The sequence below is a fragment of the Anser anser genome (genome assembly GCF_964211835.1).
Source record: "Anser anser genome assembly, chromosome: 13".
Lineage (NCBI taxonomy): Eukaryota > Metazoa > Chordata > Aves > Anseriformes > Anatidae > Anser > Anser anser.
In genome coordinates this window covers 6,569,033-6,586,435 of record NC_139734.1, presented here as the reverse complement: position 1 = coordinate 6,586,435, position 17,403 = coordinate 6,569,033, and the positions used below count along the sequence as shown (strand labels likewise).

At 49.4% G+C, this 17,403-nt stretch overlaps 1 protein-coding gene across 21 annotated transcripts in view; it reads right to left on the bottom strand.

Annotated features, from left to right (window-relative positions):
- NEXMIF (neurite extension and migration factor) overlaps nt 1-17,403 on the bottom strand; it is a 139,388-nt gene that overhangs the window by 38,431 nt on the left and 83,554 nt on the right. For 9 of the 21 annotated variants that reach the window (XM_083797701.1, XM_083797688.1, XM_083797681.1 and 6 more), the window contains one exon: nt 7,177-7,311. The exons of 3 other annotated variants lie outside the window; for them this stretch is intronic. The gene's annotated coding sequence lies outside the window, so the exon portion shown is untranslated. Of the gene's footprint in view, nt 1-1,473; nt 1,569-7,176; nt 7,312-9,907; nt 9,927-10,463; nt 10,533-13,324; nt 16,240-16,393; nt 16,452-16,939; nt 17,389-17,403 lie in introns of those variants that run through there. 9 more of the 21 variants (XM_083797687.1, XM_083797698.1, XM_083797685.1 and 6 more) reach the window with 8 other exon arrangements.

The window sequence follows — 17,403 nt, the reverse complement described above, 5'->3', positions numbered from 1 at the left end:
CTAATAGCTTTGTAGCAATTTATTCAGTGAGAAATGCTGCACAGAGCGACGCGGGGGTCTGCGCAGAAAGTAGGCAGAGAGGATGGCAGTGCCTGGGAGGGAGATGGTCCCCAGCTCCGGAGTGGCAGAGAGCAGGGAGGATCAATACCGAGCACTCCAGGAAAAGCAGGAAATTCTTCTTCCCTTACAAAACTAAACAAATGACAATTAATGGATCCAAACAAGCCGACTGCAAAAAAAAAAAAATGTCACTGAAGAAACAGCACATGAAAAAATACCAGAGAGATAAAAGCTTCAGTGCTGTCACAGCATCACTCCTGCTACAGGACTTCCTACAGGCTGGACCCCTCAGGTTCACGGCCCTGCCACCCCTAACCAAAATCCTGTTGCCAGCTGGGAGCAGGGCTCTTCATTTTCCCTACAAACGGCAAGGGAAACCCCACGCCATAATGTCCAGCCCCTGCCACAGCTCGGTCCATATCACCTCTTTGGCAGCAAAGCCTGCCCTGGGGATGTGCCACGATGCCTCCTCTCCCTGGTGGGGATCCACACTTTGCTGTAGTGCTTAAGGAACGGACGAGGAGAGCTAATTTTATGATACCTGGGAACCTGGATTCTGGTTTTAACAACTGAGCGAAAAAATCGCCTTTGACCGTCACGAATGCCCTGTGATGCGATGCAAGCTCAGGAGCTCGACATCTTTTTTGCAAATAAAATTTGCTCTGAATCGCTCCTGCTGGTGTTTGCAGCCCAAGGATAATGTGATGCTCTTTCCACATCACACCAGCTCCATGCCCAAGCACATATGGTCTGGCTAAATAAGAAGCCTTGGAAAGGCTGTCAACAAGACTAGAGGAAGGTGTGCATCTGTGCAGAAACATATGCATGCCCCAGCACTGCACACTGAGCCACGAAAAGGATGCTCGTGCCCAGAATCCCACCGAAACCTGCCCAGGTACAGCAAAGCCCCAGCACAGGAGCAGGGATGCAGCTGACTGCCACTTCCACGCTCCCTTCCCCTCGCTCCTGTCGTGCTGCAGAGCTGTAAACCCATCGGTCTGCTTCCAAGGTCCCTCTTGACACGGTACTTAAGGACGATGCTCCCCGTAGCTCGACCGACACAGGTTATCACAGTGTTGCTGCTGTCGCCCTGATTTGGGTACCTGCTTGTGTGTTTGCTTGAAAGTAAGTGCTTTATATTCGTCTGCGAAAATCTCCCCCCTGGTACTAAAAGCAATGGAATAATCTACTATTTCAACTCGCGCCCCTTAGAGAATTCTGCAGTTAAAAAAAAATAAAAAAAAATGGTTGAATTTGATTAAACCTTTGGAACCTCTCCAATATTTCCAGTTATTCCATCTGTAGAAACACTCTACTGGCACTTGGCACATTTATAGCATTAACTGCCTTCTAAATCAGCAGCAGTTCTGCCTAACAATTTGGCATTTGCACATTGCCTTGTAAATTACCCACCTTACATCTCTGGGTATGAGGACTGTCCCCTCCAAAAAGACTATTACTGCCTGGTAGAAATTCTCGAGGAAGAAAATATCTTCTTATGGGCTGGTCTTTGGACAAAAAGAGGGGGGAAATGGCATTCAGTGGGCACGGCATTAACACTGTGGCTCATAGTGTTACTATGGCAGTAAAATGAAACCCAGTGCAACCAGCTGGTTGCTACACTGCTATTAGATCCTCTTTGCTGTTTTTGACCTTTCTAGAACACTCCGAAAGGCATTAATCTATTCAAACTCCATTTAGGATCTAAAGCACGATGCGAGGTGAAGGTGTTTGCGAAGCAGTCTTCCGATCGGGCCACGCTTATGAATCAATCACAGTTCCACGGGCGAGGATTTGCTTGCTTTTGTGAGCTACTGCAATGTGGAGTCAGGAACCGGGCTAGGAACAACTGCAGATTCAAATCAAGCCACAAAGCAGCAGGAAACCACTCAGCAATATCATCGGTGATTTGAGCATTTCTTGGTCGAAAACAAAGAGCAGAGAAGGTCGGCGTTACCACCTCCCCAGCTCTACGCAGCCTCCCCTCTTGTCCACCCCAATCAGCAAAAAAATCCCCTTCCAACAGCTCTCAGCCCCGAGCTCTTTCCAAAACCATTTCTCCTTATCTTTAGCCACAACTGACCCATTCTTCTCATGCCTCCCTGTCGACAAAGCGTAGGAAAATCACCAAAGGAAGCGCCCAGTTTGTGCCCTGCTGCAGAACAGCCTTTCCCCTGGTCCGCACCCCAGGGTCGCTGTGCTTGCTCAGCCGCTCAAACCTCGCACCTCTTTGGCCTCCAGATGTCCTGTCTTTGGTGGGGGAAGAACAAAAGGACAAAGCAAAAAAACAAAGGAACATATTGCAGTGACTCTCCTCCTGTCTTCTGCTTCTGAAAAAGGCCTTATTGATTTTTATACATCCCCCGACCCTGGAAGCATTAAAAATCCAGGGTCGCTTGAGGACTTTGAGGTGGTCACCGTGCTGAGCATCAGGACCACAGGGAATTCAACAGCAGCGCCGAGACATGGTTCAGAGCCCGGTGCTTAGAAAGCGCGGGCCACCATTGTTGGGGCTAAAAAGGGATTTCTCACTTCTTATTCTGCAGGCTGAGCTCCAGCACACGGAGCTGAACTGCTCCGATCCCGTCCGCAACAAGCAGCAGTGACTCAAAGCGCCTTACTCATTATCACTCTTTTGGAATTAGTGGCTTAGTTAATGCTCCCTGCGCTAACATTTAAAAAATTGTATTTTTCTGTTCTTCTGGATTCTGCCCTCTTCCCTCACTTGGCATGGTTCTTGTTGTAACTCCAGGAAGGAACCATGTCCCTGGGCTGTGTTTAACTTCCCACCTAACACAAACCGTGACAGCAGCAGCAGCAACCCATGACCTCCTCCACCCATTTTCAGGGTATCAGAAAAAGTGCCCTTTTTTTTTTGTGCCCTGCCCATGGCTGGTGGCATCCTGGGGACACTGAGGGCTTGGCCGTGTGCCCCAGCAGGTCCTTGCGCCGTCACTCAAGGGTGCTGCTGGGTGCTCTTGTAGCCCTCCTGCATCGATTTTGGCCTTGAGGCTTGGAGACGGGGAGGTGGCCTGAGCTCAACGCTTCCACAAACAGGGCTGCTCGCCAGAAGGGACAAGGCACAACTCCGTGGCTGTGCTGCACTTGATGAAAATGTCTGCTCTTTCACAAAAAAAGTAAAAAAAAAAAAAAATTAAAAAAACCCTCTCCCTGCAGCCAGCAGCCAGTGATGCATACTAGATGACTGCCTTCTCAACATGAGAGCAAAAGGGCAAATGAATCACATTACACTCCATGAATAAAAGCAGAGTCTTAATGCAACAGCTACTTAATGATTTCGTTTTCCATGCACTAGGCAGCGTGGCCTCATTTGCAAAGGTGCTGAGCACCCTGAGTTCCACTCCCGGTCATGGGAACAGCGGGCGCCCCGCACCTGAGGATTCTCCCCCAAGCCCCTTATTTGCTCAGAGCGGTTCTGAGGTTTAGGGAATTAAAAGCTTGCAGCGGAGAGGAGCTGGGACCAAAGACTGCAGACCTGAGCCTGCGCTCACCTGCCTGCCAGCCCTGGGACAGCCGCGGCCGGATCCGTCCTGGCCCATGGGGAATGCGGGTCGTGGCTCCTCTGGGATCCTGCTTTGCTTTCAGCTGGTGAAAACCTTTCACCACAGTGCCTACCGAATGCACCAGTCCAAGAAGATTTTGCCAGCCAGCCAAAACAGGGAAACCAACGTGCTCCAACTCTTGCAAAGGCCCTTAACAAGGTGTGCGCGAGCACTTCTGGAAGAGTGGCCCTATGGAAATCAGCCTGGCTGCCATTTCATCAGCACATGGGGGCTTCTTCCTGCAGCCCAAAGCCACTCAAGCTGCCAAACCAGCACATAGGTAGATTGCCCGTAAGCTCCTCCTGGGCCCCATCGGGGTGCCGAACACATCACCCACCTCCCCTTCCTCGGCTTTTCGGGCACCCTGTGGTGTTTAGAATGACTCTTCTTACTGCCCTACCTGCTAACGAGGACCGGACAGAGGCACCTGAAGCGGGGATGTGGTCCCACAGGGCTGGGGCTGTCCTCTCCCGGAGGAGAAAAGGACCTGCACAAAATTCCGGTGTCTGCTAGGGAAATACAACATGGGATAACCTCTCCCAAACAATGCCAGTCCTTCAGCAAACAAGAAGAAGTCAAATGCAAACTATTTATTGCCTATTTATTTATGTCTGGACCACTTCTCTTTTTCCATTTCTGGGACAATTTGCTTTACTGTTTGCTGTTGTTTTTTTTAAACCAGTGGAGCTTTTGTGTTTTGTTTTTCTTTTTTTCTTTTTTTTCAGGATGCTGATGCTAGCAGTGTAAGTAAGCACAGGACCTCAAGGGAAAAAATCTGTAACCTCGTCTCATGGAGAACCCTGCGGCATGATGCCGGTGAGATAAGCACCCTGTGCCCCAAGCTGCAGGTACACCCCGAGCAACCTGTACTTCCCAAACTTCAGCACATTCAATGGCATATAAACTTAGAAACTCAGGTCAAAAATGATTGAAGCAGATCCAGAGTATGCTTGAGGACAGCTGCAATATATTGCAGAGGCATAAAATAAGCTAGCCAGAGCTCCTAGTGAAAGCAAAGATGCGTGTGTGTGTGTGGGCTTGAGACACAGAAAGCTGTGCTGATTCAGGTCTGCGTTCCTGCAGGAATTTTCCATTCAGGAGTAATTCAGACTCTAATTCCACTTTGGGTTAAACATTTGCCTAACCACTGCTGACACAGTTTTCCCTTCACACACCACTATTCACAGCAGCCTTGCAGTGCTCGCGGCGCTCACTCAGCTTTTCCCACCAGCAAAGCACCCGCACGTCCAGCGGGCAGATTTGGGACTAAGCAAGAGCCTGAAATGGCCTGGCACCCAGTTATGAGGATGACCATCTCCCATCGGGAACCCTATGACAGTGGCTACCATCAGCTGGGAGACTTCTGCCCACAGAGCCTGTGGTTGGACACCAGGACTTTTCTGCAGCATCCTGAGCCTGGCACCATGCGCCTTTCTTCTGCCCTGCCTTCGTCTGAGTACTTTATTCACGTTTCCTACTATGGCAGAAGGCATCGCTAATGTTTTCCTCTCTGTCACCATCCTGGCTTTAGATGCTCAATTAAAAAAGCAGCTCAAAAAGCAGCTGCAAGCAGCAGTGCCTCCTGCCTTGTCCAGGGGGTGTTACCGCAGCAAACAGAGATTGCGAGCAGAGGCCGCGCGGCAATGAGTCAGGGAGGCAGAAAGGCGTGAAAACAAAATGAATGGAAAGGCAATAAACCCGAAATATTTCACCATCGGCACTGAGCTCCTGGATAGCCTCCATCTATCAGCGTTACCAGTGTCCAGGAGCTCCCCAGAGCTGTAGTTACCGCGTAGTTGGTACGGCCACGTGCATGCCACCCCACGGCAGGGGCTGGGGCCACCACGAGCCGTGGCAAGGGCGAGGGACATCCACCTTGCTTGAGACCTCCCCAGCATCTCTGCTTTTGCTGCAGTTGTCAGAGATCTTCCTTGAGAGCACGGAGACGAATGTTCAAGCTGTTATGGGCCTTCCCCGTGAAGAAGAGGAGCAAATTGGTGAGGCAGCAAGATGCCCTTGTCCAGGGACGTGTCTGGATCTGGGAAGGGATCGCTGCACGTGCTGAGATGCTGTCCCGACCTGGGACCCTGCTGGTGGATGGGGGAGAAGAGGCACGCAGACGTTCCAGGTCTAACTCCAGAAGGAAATGGGGCGTGCTACAAAAGCTAAAGGAATAGACACCTGAAAAATGTGTTTAACAAGGAAAAGTGGTTCCCTGTGAAAAGCTGGAGAACAATTCAAGGAACTGAATTAGTACGGGGAGGCCCTCATTCTGTTGGCAAGCACAAAAAGCCCCCTTGATCCGCTTTTAAGAACCCCTTATTTTCCACTCCTGCGTGGAGCGATCTGGATCCCGCCCCCATTGGCACCAGCCCGGGAGGCTGCCAAACCCCTGCCCTGCTTCTGAAAGCATCTGAACGCTGCGTGGCCAGCAAGAAGGAAGCTTTTTAAAGAGATACAAAACCAGGATTTTTGTATTGAAACACATGCCACAGATGGTGTAGCAGACGAGGATTAATTCATGAATCATATTTCTTAAATGATACAATCTCTCTTTTCACTTCCATACTTTCCCTTTTTGACTCAGAAGCAGGGATTTGAGATGCCCTTCCCAGATATGAATTTTGCATGAACAAACAGTGCAGAAAAAAAAAAAAACAGCAACAAAACAGAAAGCCCAGATGTTTAAAGCTAAGTTTTCAGATGTAAGCAAATGCATATCCTGTCCATCTCTGAAAGAACATGTGTGGAAATGCAATATATGCAGGCACAGATCTGGAACTAGGGTGGGAAAACACGTTCCTTAACATTTGGAGCTTACTAATGCTTCAGCCAGGGTTCTGAATTTCACAGAAACTCATTTTGTATCTCGTATTCATCGCCCTGGCAGTGAAAGAAAAGCCTTAAGTCACTTCAGACCCGTTTCCGCCACGAGCCCCTCCTCATTCAGCCACACAGGTTGGTCCTGCTCCAGCCCTGTGGAGCCCTGGCACGGGACCTTTGGGTTGCTCCAGGAAAAACTATTGGAGCCCTGGCACCCACGAGGACTCCAGGAAGCCACAGCTAACCCAGACGTCCTGCGCCATGCACACGGAGCATCCGCAGCGCTCCCACAGCCTCCTATTGCCTGCAGTGGCAACAAGACGAGGCAATGACTGAACCGTGCTGCAGCAAGGGGAGACCCCAAGACCCCAACCTCCCGGTTTGTCCGTATCCAGGGAGCAGCCAGACCAGCCGACGACATGCAAAGCCCATGACCCCGCGCCGTGCTTCCACCTGGCACCAGCACAGACCGAAACAGGACAGGAAAAAACACCCCAAATGCCCAAAACTCCCAGCTCACTGCTCTGCTGGCCACCTTCTCACCTACAAAAGGTGCTGCTATACCTTGCTTTCATCACCAGTTCAGTTTTTCAGTCTTCTTTTTTTCTCTTTGCACACAGAGTAGCTCTGTACATGCTTAACAGCTTTTTTATGCAGCCTCGCACTTACTGTTACTGCTTTACCCTGAACACAAAGCTTCAAGTTAGAATAAGGGTGAAAAATTACTTACCCTTAAATTACTTCAATCTTTCTCTGCTTTGTGTATGATCTGGGCTTCTCTTTTGGTTACTATTTCCAGATTTGGTCTTTGGGTAGGTGAATGGAAGAGGAGAATGAAAGGAGTTGTATTTGATGACGATGGAGACTGTAAAATAAAGAGAAGCACTTTAGTGCAGAACAGGCCTCTCTATACATACATATCAGGTTAAATTAAATTAAATTAGTGACACCTACATAAACGCTTCCTACTGTTTTTATGCACACATACAAACATCACAACTGTCAAGGAGAAGGCAGCAGTCAGGGAAATGATAGGGGGTTAAAAAGAGAGCAATTTCTAAAACAGAAGAAAAACAACCCAGCAAGAGCACCAGCACTCACAGCGCAGCACGGGGGCTGCCCGTGAGCCCAAGCCCTACAAACCAGGTTAATCCCCCACCTGTTTTGACAGTGACTTGCTGCTATCCCTCCGACACGTGCAGCCCTGCAAACACTGCGTGGAGCCACTGGGGAAGGGGCTGCCACCCGTGCCAGGGTGGGATTTTTGTCCCACTCCCCCTTCCACCTTGCCCCCACCGAGACTGCGCTCCCGGAGGCTGCCCACTCATCAGGGCTGCCCCCAGCCTCACTGCCCATTTAACGCCGCCCTCTGAGGTCTGCAAAATATGATTGTTTTTTTAAGGAACTGACAAAGGAACGCAGAGGACAGGAACCAGCTTCTGTGTTGTTATTTTTCTCCCGACAGCTCTCCAACCTGCTGGGCACAGCCAGCACGGGGAGCCCCAGCCTCAACGCTGCAAGCACCCAAGGAGGAGTATTTCCCAAATGATTTAGAAGATGCTACGTGTGCTAGGGGGTAAAAAATGAGTCAAGGACTACCCTGATTTGGTTTGAAAAGCACAAAGGTCACAGCAAGTAGCAGGCAGCAACACACGCTGCCACTGCAGAAGTACCAACGCCGCAGCACCAATGCCTTGCACACGCAGCACGGTGTTTAACGCTTGCCCAGCGGCCTCTGACAAATCCTAAGTGTTTTAACAAAGCCTGGAAGCTTCTCCTTTCTGCTCAGCAGAACAGGGAAGGTAATGCACAAGTGAATAAAACTGCTCAAGACACCAAGGAGCAGGGCAGAAACAAAAGCCAGGTCTCCTGAGCCAGTGCCTCCGCCGCCAAACCCCGTGCCACGCTGCTGCCATTAACATTTATTTAGCCCTACAAAACCTGTCTTTAAATACTTTAAAAAATCCGTCAGGAGGGAGGATGCTCCAAGTCACGGCAAACGTTTGTTCTAGGGCAAAACACGCTGCAAATGATCCTTAACAAATTTTAACTGTTGGTGCAGTCAGATGAGAGCACGGTGCCGTAGATCACAGCCGGCTGTTATTGCAGGCTCTGTGCTGCTGAACATGTATCTGAGTGGCAATGCAGAGAGATCCGTATTTTGTGTTTTGGTATAAATTATAGGGCAGCCTAACAGAACTGAAGAGGCAGCTCTGCTCTTTCCTGCATCGCTTCTTTCACATTTTTATGCCCATTAGGTTTCTTCCCATTTAGTCGCTTTGTTTTGGTTCCTCGCTGCATAAAATTGTGCCGCACTCACAACGCAACAAAGCCGAATAAATAATCACAAACTTCCATGCAAGAACTCCGAGAGCTGCTATGTAAAGAAGAGAGGGTATCAGCAGATAGAGACAACTCGGAGGCAACCTGAGGTTTGGTATTCTGTGTCAGCCTGACACACAGGGGAAATAACCCTTTAATCCAGTGCAGTGTATTTCATTTACTGTAGTGTTATCCAGTTCGAAGATGTTATGAAAGGAATCCCCAGAGAGACTTAAGACTTCAAAACCAGCCCGAGTTTGAACTTAATTCCACCATTGCAAAAGGCTGCAGCCGTGGAAGATGACCTTTTCTGTACCTTGCATGCCAGGAGCCATTCTGCCTCATAATGTCACGCCAAATTAGAATATTCTCTTTCTGTTTTATTCGGGATTTTGTTTTGCCTTTTCTTTTTAATTAAAAGCATCTGTCACTATTAATGAAACAGCTAAAAAAAAGAAAAAGGAGTCAATAGCACAAACAGATTAAAGACCAGGAGAGATGGGGGAGCCCGAAAGCCCCGGGTGCTGAGGCTGTGATAATGGCCCCGGCACAGAGCGGTGGCACCCAGGTGCTCGGTGCCCCTCCCGGCTAGGAGAGGAGAAAAAAGACATTTAAATGCAGGTCTCAAGGCTGCTCGGGTCCTACCTGGAGTGGAAGTTGAGATGTATTTACAGAAAGGCCACAAACCCACAGTAGAGGGATGGAAAGCGGGACGGAAAGTCCATGGGCTGCGGGGCACTCACCAAAAAGCACTGGGAACCCCAAACCAGGTCCTTCTCTAGCAGTAGCCTCATCCGTACACCCAAATGTCCTGATGTGAGCGGTGAGAGCCTGATTTTCACTCACTGCAGTTCCAAATTTAGATTTTGGGTGTAACTCAATAAAAACGCGCGTTTTTCAAAAAACACTGCTCTGGTACAAAACACTGAATTTATTATGAAAAGTCTTCCTAATATGAAATTATTTTGCCTGCTAGATGCAGTACAAATAGCTTTATTGTATCATTAATAATTAGGAGCGTTCAGTCAGCACAGCTGAAAAAAAAACGTAAACTAAATATGTCAAGGATACACTGCTTTCTCTTCTTACCATTTTTTTAATGCCTTATTTCATGGTAGATAAGTGAAAAATCTCTTTACCTGACTTAGCGAGAGGCTCATTTACTCATGCAAATTTAAAACCGGGTGTCATAATACAACGAAACTATAAAAACATATCAAAAAGAAGTTAGCGAGCCGCCAAATTTAGCTCCTAACGGAGTTCAAGCTGTCTTGTACAGCTGGATGCTAACGGGAAGAGCAACCCTGCTCTGCCGCGTGTGGGGAGGACGCCGTGGAGGTCTGCAGCACCCCACAGCTTCAGGAAAGTCCCGTTCTGAGCCCAGTCAACATTACAAAGGCTCCGACCAAGAAGGAATCGCTGGGGAAGCAGCGATTCCCCCCGCGTCCTGACCCGGTGGAGGAAGGTGAAAATAAGGCACTGTAACGAGGAGAGGCACGGGAACTAATGGAAAAACATCAAATTCCATTAAGGGCCGCGTTAAAGGTTTGCAGCAGTCTCCAGACAAGCCCGCTGGTATTCCCGAACCTTTATCGATCCACAGGTCAAGCCAGAAACAACAATAACTATTTTAGAAAATATCACTTGCGATTTTTTGTGCTTCTACAAAAAAAAAATAAAGGCATCCCTACGCACAGGTGAGCACAGAGACCATTCCCCACGCCGCGCCGCTCCGCAACTCTGCATCGCTGCCCTGTCCTCGTCCTGCAAAACACACAGACCCATACCAGGGGTCAGGGAGGCATCCTGGATAAATGCTGCAAATAATTTGGGATATTTTGCACCTGGCTTGGGGGCACGTGACCCAACACTCGCTGCATTTTGCTCTCTTCGATTGCCACAGTTCTGGATTTTATTTTTATCCTGAGTTAACTCTGAATCAGGGATTGCAAAAGACAAAACAACACACTGCAATCATCCAGTGTGCCAATTAAGCTAAAAGATACCCTGGAAATCAAAATTAAATGCCATATCTATGAAAAGAAGCAGACAGCTTCCTCAGAAACAAAAAAAAACAGCGTATTATAGGAACGTATTTGTGGCAGCCCAAAAACATATCTGAAGCAGTCCTATAACTTCCTATCACCCCTCCCATCTGCATACTGTAGATCTTCATCAAATTGTGTATGTTTTTGCACATTTATCATCAAGATTTATTGAAGTTGATTCCATAAATTTCATTTAGTTGTTCACTGCTGCTATTTGTTTCCAAGGCAACAAATGCACTTTGCCCAAGCTGCGCAGTAAATCACGGCTGTTCGGGATTTGGGGGTCCCTGCCCCTCGTGCCGAGCGGCCGCGCGTCCCAGCGCACACACCGGCACCCGCAGTCATTAGAGGCAGATTTGGTGAGCATTTAAAGGAAGTAACCATAATCCATGCGACGGGGGAAGAACGCAAAGCTCGGCCCCGAGGCAGCGGCTGTCCCCGGGAGGACGGCTGCCGGGGCTGCCAGGGAAAGGATTCGAGTCCAGCCCCGCTCCCGTCTCATTTACACCTCGGGTGGCAGGAGGCTGAGAAACCCATTTGCGGGTTCACGAGGAGTCGGAGGCTATTTCTGCGAAGAAGAATAAAAAAAACCCCTCATATTCTCATTGCAGACATTGCCAAAGGGACAGACTAACAAGAAGAAGGGAAGAGCTGGGAATTTACAAGTGTTGCCCACCGCGCACAGCAGCGTGGGCTCGGTATGGAGCAGGCACACAGGACGCTGCAATCCTTTCCCTTATCCTTTCAAAAATCACTAAGAAACTCCGCTGGACAGCCCATTCCCATGGGTCCATACGCTATTCCCAAACAAAGACAACCCCGAGGAGAGGAGCCACTGGTTTGGGCAGCGAGACGATGGTCTGCTTTGTGGCGCAGTCCCTGCTGAAGATGTTTGCTGCAGCTGGGGGATCAGGGCTGCAGCAAGCCCAGCGCGCTGCCTCCACCAGGGTCCTGGAAACACGAAAATAACCCCGTGGTGCTCCCTGTCTGCTGCACAGCATGGGACGAGGATCAGACTCAATGAGCGACCTCGATCAACTCTATGAGCATGGTTATATTGGGCAGACGGATCCCCACGCCCCACGCATGGCATCACCATCACGGGCAGGGATGCGACCCAGGTTTAAAACAGATGCTGAGCACAATCCAATTTCTGTAATAAATGAAACCCAGCCTGCAAACACCATCATCCAACAAGAGGCAGAGGTAGCACGGCGTTGCTCGTCAGACACCCAATTGACCAAATGTTAACCACTGCAGAGAGGCTTTCTGGTGTCTCAGGCTTGAAATCTCGCCCCTTCACTCACAGCTGTGGTTTCTACTGGTTATATATGAGCAGGAAAAATTGCATGTTACAGTTTCTTGTTTTATATGACCATCAGTGAAAGGCAACGTGGAGATCGCAGTCCAGGCATCAGATGCACACGGCCCTGCACTGCTGGGGAATATCCCTGAGCCACCAAAAACACCAAATCCAAGAATTTTCCCCAGCCGGCAGTGGGGAGAGGGCATAAATAGCCTTGGAGGAGGGTATAAATAGCCACAGGTAATGCTTGCGTGCTAGAAAAAAGCCTGTTTTTTTTTTTTTTTAACCCGGCTTTGCGAGCGCTGCTTTTCCTTTTCGCAGAGCTCCTGCTGAGACCGAGGCACACGTGGCTGGAAGGGGGCTGGGACCGAACATGTCTTCCTCGGCACGAAAAACAGGCAGCGGCGCGCACGCACGCACGCACATCACACATTGGCTCCCTCTCCAAAATAAATACTATCTGCCCTCTGAAGCGACGAGCAGAAGCCGCCAGCCTCCCGGCCAGGTGAAAACACACCTGGGGAGGCACATCACACCACCCCTCACCCCCCTCCCCCTCGCGGGGTCCGTTCTTGCAAAGCAGCAGAGGATAAAAATGCTGGGGAAAAGACCTAATTTTCCTCTGGGGCAGGCTACAAGGCAGAGCTCCCTGCCAGCAGGGCGCGATGAGGCCGTCCCCTAAATAGGGGCATCCCCAAAGCTGCCTCCAGCCTGGCTCCATCGTCGCTCCCAGCGTTTCCCCTGCTCAGCAGGAGGAAGAGGGGGAAAAAAAAGGTTTTCTCGTGGATGAAGAGGTGCCCTCGCTGTCCACCCAGGTCTTGTTCATGGCTGGATGGATGGTAAGGACACCTCTTTACGGGATTTTGGGGAGCAGCCCTGCTCCCCCCTCCAGGAGCTGCAGCAGGAGGCTCGGCAGCGAGCGCTGGCAAAGGCTGCAGCCTCCCGGGGAGCGGCTCCCCGTGGCGTGCAGGTGGCTCCTTTGATTCCTGATTGTTCGCCGGCCTCGCTTCTCCTTGGCTCCGTGCCGGGGCCGAGGCTTGCAGGGAACGGGGTCGTCCCGCCGAGCGCACCCACGCTTGGGAAGGCAGCAGGGTAGTGTTGCTGCGGCCAGCGGGGCTGCATCCACCCCATAAAATACACCAAAAAAACGGAGCTGGGGAGCACAAGGTGCTGCTGGGGAACCTCGGCGTGCTGCAGCTCACCATGCTGGCAGGGCTTGCTTCGGGCTCCTTCCTTTCCACCTTGCATCCCCGCGGCGTCTCCAGGATTTGCGCTCCTGCGCCGGGGTTTGGCCCTTCCTGTGCACAACGGCAGCCGATCCGTATCTGGGGGACCATGAGGGGGCTAATTCCGGGCTTTGGCGAGATGAAAGGGAAAACCTTAATTAAAATAAGTTTTAAAACCCATCAAGATTTTGTATTTTTTTTTAATCTTATTCAGATTAGCAGCCATCCTGAGATTACACTCTGAGTCTAAACGCATCGCTTCCCTTCAGACATCGTGGGCTTTGCGCTCAAAGCCCTTAAGACATCCAAACTCCATACCAACCTAATAAAATAAAAATGGGGGAAAGTACACCTAACTACAATAATTTGACCCCCTCTAAAAACAGAAATAGCGCCCTTATTCTGTACAAACTTCCTGTCCTCTGACCCAGCTCTGAACAAGTGCTCCTGGCTCTGGGCAGGAGTCCTCACCCTTGTCCCAGAGCAGAAGGAGGGCTGGGAAAGGGCACATTTGCACAATCAACTGATTTTTAAAGAAAAAAAAATCCCCAATGAAAGCCATCAAGGCACTCTGCATGTTTGTAACACTCCTGTTCATCCCAACAGAGATGGAATAACGCGCGATCAACAGTGCATAATAAATGCAATTTATCACCGCAGCTCCTCAACCTATTGCTCAGCCCTCACCACCACAGTCCACGAAGCCACCACCCAGCACCGCCTTCTGCAGAGAGGTTTTTGAACAACATCTCAGGAGTTAGGGCACCAACACGCCTCACAACGAACAGTGAGCAGAGAGAGGCAGAGCCTCCCTACCATAAATCCAACTAAAAAAAATAAATCACAATACACATGGGGAAAACCCTTCCTGCTCTGCGTTGTATTTTTTTTTTCCCAGTAACCCCCATCCTCGCCCTTTGTTCAACAAATCCGAGCACAGGATGGGATTTGGGCCAGGTGCTCCTCTCCTCCACCCGGAGGCAGGAGGAGAAGAGCCCTCCCGAGCCAGCCCTGCCCGGCTCGCCACCACCACCCGGAGCGAGCGCATCACCTGCACGGCGTGCCAGGCACCATTAGTCTGATATTGAGTTTTCTTTAAGAAAAAGAAGAACCGAATCAATTTCTTGGGAGGATACACCCGCAGCTAAAGGGAAAAACTACAATTACACTTTTCAGCCATGAAAAGTAAATCAGATGGTGCTGAAATCCCAGCAGAAAACACAGATTAATTAAAGTCTGCACTTTCTAAATCTGTTATTCAACTAAACACAGCTGTTAAAAAAATGATGCCTTTGCTGTAATTTTCACGTACATTCATACCACTGAAATACAGCGAAAAACATTATTAAGTGCATTTGGCTTGCTGGTGAAGTTGCACGGGCAAAGAAAGCAGACGTGTACATGTCACTGTGACAAGGACTGACTTATTTATCCGAGCATAAAAGGCTTCCTGTGCACGTGCCCCGTGCAAGGACTCAGGAATTGGGCATGGCGATGACAACCAGCTAACGGGGTCTGCGTGACGGGCTGCGATCCCGCTCCCCATTCGGGACTACGGCAGTGAGGCAGCTCCCAAAGGCAGTGACTGCCTGAAATGCTGCAGCAAAACCACGCCAGCAGCCAACAAGGCACGGAAGAAATTGTCCTGGGGGGCTCCCACGCTGCCCGGGAGGAACAGATCAACGTGCAGCACAGGGTGGGGAGCAGGAGGGGCACCCCATGGAGCAGGAGCAGGACCTGTAGGGCAGGAGCACTCGTGGCCATCTGTCCATGCACGACAGCATTTCCCCTGTTTCACCGTGGGAACAGGAGGCAGGAAAACCACGACACGCCCGAAACAAAAGCTTTCTTTCTCTTTCCCCCCCCACTCTCTCTCCAAGTCTACATCAACGATCAAAGTGGAGAGCTCCTTGCTCTGTCACAGAGGGAAGGGAAATTGCCCTGATTTGAATGCAACCTAAAATGCACTCTGCAATTCAACTCAATCATTATAAACTTACTTCAGAGCCCCGGCACAGCTGTTCCTCCCCTCTGGAAGAGAAAATAATACTTGAACCTTGCTTCCTTCTAAAGAGGGAGAAGGCATGGGAGAGCCCTCATTTCCTCTCCATCCTTCTGAAATCATTGTAGCTTAAAACATAATTAGCATGATCTAATACAGTAATATATTAATATTGGCAATAACTCCTCGCCTTAATATCAGCCTGTGAAGCCTCTCCTCAGCTAGGCTAGGGGCGAGTGCTGGGTAGGGCTGAACACAGGCGATGCCAGCGGTGACAGCACGTCATGTTGGACGTGGGGCTCAGATCCGTGACCTTGACACAGCGAGGAGCTGCCAGGGCTGTGACTGCTGAATCGGGGCATTTCTACACAAGAGAAACAACCGAAGGCATGTGGTGGTCATCTATGGCCCGGTGTCACCATGCCTGGCACCAGGTGACGGTATCTCCGACCGGTGCTACTCGACGGGTCATGAGCGCTCATGGGCGTTTGGCCATTTCATTTCATCCATCTAAGAAAAAAAAATTGCTGTATTTTCACCCCCAAAATTAAAATAATAATGATGAAGACAGAATTTAATGGGGAAAAAACACTGAAAATTTGGGGAGGTTGTAAAAAACATTCCCGGGGGGTCCAAGGAATGGGGGCACACCTCAGGCTACACTTGGCGCTGGGCAGTCAGCTATGACTAACGAGGAGCATGCCAGGTAAAACAGCCCAAGAAGCAGCTCCAAACCTTCATGGGAGCAGACACAGAGCACGTCCCTGTGGGCTTCACTGAAGAGCTGGCTTTTGGCTACAACACCTTGCTGCATCTGCTTGTCCTTATTCCTCTACCTCATCTACCGAACCACATCAGGAACTCCTGTAAGCTCCTGAAACATGGAAAACTAGAAGAAAAAACAATTAAAACCAAGCATGTACCAGTAAAAAAGAACTCTATTTTTTGCCAGGGAAGAGCAAGAGGCACTGGTAGCAAAGTACTTCCTATAATCTTCTATTACAGGGCGAAGGTTTTAATAAAAAGAAATAAAAAGAGCTCACATTTTGATCTTTTCCCAGAGCTAGACATGGTTTAATTAGCTTGATCTCATTATGTAAACTGGAGAGGAAAAAAGAACACCATTAAAGCAATATCCCACTGGCAAATGAGACAACCTTGACACCAACTAAGATATTTCCTTGGGAAAGTCCCCCCTGCCTGTGACGCTGGCCCCGTACTTCTTCCCAAGGTCTGCACGAGCCCACCGGACGCTCCCTTCCCGCTGCCGTCCTCCATCCAACGGCATCTCCGGCTCTCTGCTCGCCTCCGAGCAGCTGGAATAATGCTGGTAGGAACAAATCGAGCTGGATGTTGACTGGGTTGTATTTAGCCTGAGATCGTTCAGCGCATTCTTTGGAAAAGATCAACTGGAACTAAACACTGCCATCATATACTCCATCTGTTAAAGTACATACTTTTGTAATAACACACTTAGAATTCAATAAGAAAAGCACGAATTACAAACAAGGTGTCCATAATGAGCCTCAATATAATTATTAAACCAGATAAAGTAGGCCTGGTTTTCAATACAAGAAAGTTATTTGTACCTTAATGATAATGAAATGTAAAAAGCATCTGTAATTTCCGCTGAAATGTATTGCAGAAAGTCAACTTAGTGCACGTCACTTTGTTAAGACTATTCTTATTATTGTGTTTGCAATGACAGCAAAATGCTTCTTAGTTCCAGCTCCTGGGATATATAAAAATATGATTAGAGCACTATAACAATACAACAATGGATTAATTTGCCCAACCATTACATTTTGGATCTGACAGACTTTTATGATTTATTTTACCAACTGAAAGGTGGTTATTTTGGGATCCTGGCTGGCAATGCAGCCGTTCAGTGCAGCGTTTTGAAAGAGTTTTCCTATTCCAGCACCAGCACCGCGGCGAGGTTACAGCGATGCTCGCCTGTCTGCCTGCCACCGCGAGCTTTTTACAGCCTCGAGCCTGCTCACGGGGCGTTGCACAGCCCTGAGCCCTCAAAAAAACAATGCCAAGGTGATGG